Source organism: Lolium rigidum, chromosome 1 (genome assembly GCF_022539505.1).
Source record: "Lolium rigidum isolate FL_2022 chromosome 1, APGP_CSIRO_Lrig_0.1, whole genome shotgun sequence".
Lineage (NCBI taxonomy): Eukaryota > Viridiplantae > Streptophyta > Magnoliopsida > Poales > Poaceae > Lolium > Lolium rigidum.
Window position 1 is genome coordinate 284,730,701 of NC_061508.1, and position 5,345 is coordinate 284,736,045.

At 46.4% G+C, this 5,345-nt stretch overlaps 1 long non-coding RNA gene across 1 annotated transcript; it reads left to right on the top strand.

Annotated features, from left to right (window-relative positions):
• The first annotated feature begins 2,529 nt into the window (after positions 1–2,529).
• Positions 2,530–3,511, top strand: LOC124683837. The gene is made up of 2 exons (XR_006996836.1): positions 2,530–2,804; positions 2,963–3,511. It is a non-coding gene; the product is annotated as an uncharacterized LOC124683837 (long non-coding RNA).
• Positions 3,512–5,345: the final 1,834 nt, after the last annotated feature.

Consider the following 5,345-nt stretch of genomic DNA (forward strand, 5'->3'; position numbering starts at 1 on the left):
TGCAACGCCGCGCTGAAGACGAAGCATATGTGTCGCTGACAGGCGGGCCCGTCCACCCAGACGCATTCGCGGAGCATCTTTTGGGACGCATTTGCGTCTGGCGGACAGATCGGACACTACGGGTCCGTTTACGTCGCCTCGTTGGAGATGCTCTTAGCACATAGTATGAGATTCTTAGCACATAGTATGAGATTCTCATTGTGGCGCTAAATTTTGCTCTTCGTCCATGCCGGACTAATATATCCCAATCGCGGCAAGAACAAGTTAAATTGCTTCAGATCGAGATTTAGGAACCATAAGAGGATTTAGGAACCATAAGAAGACGCTCAGCAGTACTGCGGGTTTGAGTTTGGGCTGAACTTAGCCACTGGGGAGGGAAGGGGAATTAACTAGCACTAGGTGGTATCGTACACACATCGGCCGGGAGTTGTCGTGTGTCAAGCATTTCCGTATTGATAAAGAGGCTCTATTCCGAAGTCAAAAAACCAATTGGCCTGCAAAAATAAAAAACTGTTATGTTCTCTTTTGTAATTTAGAATAAACATAAACTAATTAGGTAGAAAAGGAGCGTGCTACTGTCCTCTGGCCTCTAGGCTAGAAGCCCGGCAAAGCCCCGTCGATGGGCGTGATCGAAGAGATCGATGGAACAAGGCCCCCAAATTCTGGGGGCCCCCGAAATTCTGCAGCCCATTACTCATTTCCTCTGGTGTTTTCTCGTGAGGCCCAAACCCAGCATGCCACGATAGATCAGTTGCGTTGGAAAACCAGTCGCGACTCACGATTAGTTCCCTATCGAGATGGTTTCGCTCTGTTTGACGATCGTGTTCCGCATCGCGCCGGCGTGAGCGTGCCCACCCCCTCCTGATCCGATACTTGCCTGCGTTATAAACTTGTCCTGGTCCTTGCCGGCCTGCTCCCGTCCCCACTTCGCCGATCAAGTTTAGCAAGCCCTGAAACTCACGCGTAAGGACAGTGGACAGAACAGCCGGATTGACTCTCAGCAACTTGCTGAAGCTTGAAGGTAAGATCGCTGCCTATTCAAGTACTAAATATCTAGTCATGATGCCATATTTTATTATTTTATTAATTTTTAAAACAAGATAAATCATGAGAAGAACAAAGTGCTAATCCGGTGCTGAAAAGAAGAAGAAAAGACAGAGATTAGATTTTTATTTCGATAAAGAGACAGAGATTAGATACATCAACTATGTCTCAAATCGGTGCTCTAGATAAATTTGTCATGGAAAAAGTCTCAAAAAAAATCTGAAAATTACAACAAGGATGATGCTTTTTGGTTGAGGTTCATTTATTACTTTAGTGTTATGTTTACTTCTTAAGAATGAATACTAAATATATATTTTTGAGCATTTTACGGAATAACGCAATATGAATTATATAATTATAAGTAAACATATGATTTTGTTTTACTAGTTACTAAATTTGATAAAAAATTGGCCCCATTTTATAAGTCGCACCGGGGCCCCCAAATCCTGGAGACAGCGGTAGTACCGGTTCCGCGGGGGAAGCGGTAGTACCGACAAGGCGGTTCTAGCTGGCGTCTACCTGGTGTTGAGGGTACTACCTTGAAAATTCATCATTTTGCCGAAAATACGCAGCGGGACATGGGTACTCATGAACCCTGTAACTTGCCGGCCTCCAAATTTAAGTTTCTTGCGCTTCAAAAATTTTAAAAAAAAATTGCGGGTAGAGGATGCACCATCTCAGGCCACCATGCCCGCGCACACGCCCCGCAGCTCCCTCGTACCTCCTCGCGCTCCATCTCCTTCCAGATTCCTCGCTCCCTCCTTCAGGTTCTCTCTCCCGCATCTCCACCCACTCAACCGGGCTAAATGTTAAATCTTTTTCCCTTGATTTGGATCAGTCGGCGTACTTAGACGGTTGATCACCATGCGATCGCAACTCTCTGGCACCTCCTCCCGGTCCTTCCTCGCTCCCTCCACCGCTCCCTGCTCCCGGTCCTCTGCCCCGGCCCTCAATCCGCACATCCACCCCCGGTGGGAAATGGGTACTCATGAACTCTGTAACTTGACGGCCTCTAAATTTATGTTTCTAGCTCTCCAAAAATTCTAAAAAAAAAATTTGCGGGTAGAGGACACATGTATCTATGTGCGTGCTATTTTTTATACCCAAATTCAAAAGTATGTAACTTATGCAAAAATAATAAGTTTTAAATGAACAGTATAAAGGTGATCGGATAAATATGTAACTTACTATCGAAGTACCCATATCTAGAAAATTCTCTTTAATTTTGGTGAATACCGGCAAGTGGATATTTTCCTGAGTGGCAAGAGGACCAGAGAGGCGGAGACCCGATTAAGTTAACCCGGCAGTCGTCGTCGTCGCTTTGTTGGGTCGTCCCGTCCCGTCAACTGCTAGCTGCTTCGTTTCTCTTGCATGCATTTTGACTAACCGTGGAAAAATGAGTCATCACGTCTGCTCAGGAGCGATATTTCCAGTGACAAAATGTACGAATTCATAGAAGCTGCCAAAGCTTACAATCCTCAGGGAATGTCATTAGTATGGAATTTCAAGGGCCAACATGATTTTCTTTTTCCCGCTGGGATCGAGATGCATGTGTCTAGAAATACGGGGCCGTCCTTCAGCAAGCAGCAGCATATACACACCTCAAACTCACCAGGATACTAAGCCAGCTAAGCTGAGCTTGGATATGGGGTCCTTTGCTAAAGCTGCGCGTTTCCTGGTGCTCCTCCAGATCGCTATGTTCGTCGTCTCAGCCGTCATCATGAACAGCTCCGTCTGCCATGGAGCTCGCGACATCAGTGGTTAGTGCTTCGAAATTGCTCATGTCATCCTCTTTTCATCGTCGCAGTTTCCTTCTCCATCATGAAACATATATGGTCCTTATCCTAGCATTCTGAAATTCTGGCTTGAGAAGTTCTGACAAAATAATTAACCATGGATGCTCGCGTTTTCTCTCCAGGAGGAATCGGCTACCCTTCTTTGAACCCTAACCATCCTCCGTGCGCCAGGAAACCGTGCCCGTCGCCTGGTCAGCCCTACACCCGCGGACCCCCTCCCCCAAACAACGGAGGAATTGGGCGGCCTTGATGCATCATGTCTCCCTCTAGCAGTGCAAGTTACTACCACGATCTTGCACTGAATCGGCAGCAATATTGTCTCGTGTACTTACGTTTTAAAACTTCAAATAAAACTGGATGCCTGGCCCTGATATCAATATGCATGGTTGTGCGAACATGAAACTTCGGTTCAGAATTAATAAAAGACATTGATGAGAGCGAACTGTATAGCTAAGTGTTGCTTCCTATTTGATTCAGTCTAGCAGCAACCGGAAGACTCTCATCGTGCTATTGTGTACTCTAGGCATGAAGGCTGCCGGCCGAATTAAGCTTTGATGTGAAATCAGTTGATGGATTTCTTTTGTGGTTGCAGTAGTTTGTTTATGTGTGTAACTATATGTATCAACTCATTTTTCGATAAAAATAAAATATTAATATCGCGAAGATACCAATTACATCCAAACTGCAACAAAGTCGTGCCCTAATGGCAATACAGATGCAACTATATGTATCAACTCATGACCTTAATTATTTGCAGTTAGGTCCCTCCTTTATATGTGAGGTTTGCATACCCTTGGTGAGTTCCATCCACCTGTTACAGAGATTCGTCAAGAGGCGAGACGCGAACCATAGCAGGCTAGAACTGGTGGCTCAATCCCATGTTCTACTCGTCTCTGATAGCCGCTTTGGTGAAGGAAATGAGGGGAACAACATATCAACCTATGGTGTGTAGTTACCCGCAAAAAAAACGTATGGTGTGTAGTTAACTCCCTCTGCTGTGAGGTTTGTGTGTTGCGACATGACCTACAAGGTCAGGGATCCAACCATACTGTGGCATGCCTAGAGGGTCACGGCATGGGGCCTCTTTTCCCCATATTGGACCTCCCAGTGACTCCGAGTATTTGTGGTTTTTGCCATTGAAAAGACATAAATAAGTATTTTTCCTCGAATTTCTTGATGTCTGGAAAGTCCTTCAAACACAAAAAAAAGATTTTTTGCCTCACATAATTAAATAGAAATTTGAAGATGTGTAATATCCAAAACAATTTGAGATATAGCCCATTAGTTTGGCCTCTCCCCAGTTAATTCAGTAATAAGAGAAGCACAACCATTTCTTACGTTGACAGGTGAGGGAAAATTAGAGAGGATGAACCGTACAGTCTCCAATCCTGCAATTGCTTCAGCACTTTTAGCATTTGGACAAAAGTGGATCAAGATCCGGATCAAAAGGATAAGCTCTCAGGCAAATATTCTAACTCCTTCATAGAAACTAGCATCACTTTTTTTTTTTTGCGTGGCCTTGCCCTGGTTTTGTCGAAAGAAATATGGATTCTTAAATGTTTTGTTTTGCATCAACTCTGCTCATAACCCTAAAATATTGTACATCAAGATGTAATTTTCTCCTTTAGAGTATTAACTACTCTCTCCGTCCCGGGAAAGTTGTTCGATGGGTAATTTTGCAAAAACATCCTCAGAAAATTCCGATAAACGCTCTAGTCCATCCATCTTCTTCCTCCCTCGGTTGCTCCGAGTTCGCTTCCCAGGCCACCATGCGTCGCAGCACCATCACAGGCCACCATGCCCGCGCCCACGCTGTGCAGTTCCCATCTGCCTCCTCTCACTCCATCTTCGGCCAAATTGATCTCGATCCCTCCTTCGGGTTTTCTCCTCCGCACCTCCATCCACTCAACTAGGCTAAATGTTAAATCTTTTTCCCTTGATTCGGATCGGTTGGCGTAATCCGATGGTTGACAACCATGCCATCCCAACTCACCCGCGCCTCCTTACGGTCCTCACTCGCTCCCTCCACCCGCTCCCTGATCCCGGTCCTCTGCCCTGGCCCTCCATCTGGGCATCCACTCCCCTGGAGGAAAATGGATGCTTTTGAGGTGGCGCAGTGGATCCTCCACCACGATTTCGCCTCGGAGCAGTGGCAGCGGTGAGATGATGAACCATCATGGCTGAGGAGGAGGATCTAGCTGCGGCGTACAATCCACGGGTAGTGGGCGTCCTCTCAACGCTCATGAAGTGTGTCATGGAGCACAACGACACGGTGGTGGGGCCGGGGGTAATGCGTCGGCGTTCTGGGCGCGGTGAAGCCCGATATATCGGTGCTTCATGGCGGCGTACATCTACCTCGACCGCCTCCTTCGTCGTTGCCATGCACTCACTGTGGACTCTTATAGCGTGCACCTCCTGGACATCACCGTCGTGCTCGCCGCTGTCAAGTTCATCAATGAAATGTGAGTTCACCTACACTACACGCCATGGTCAGGATACAACCGC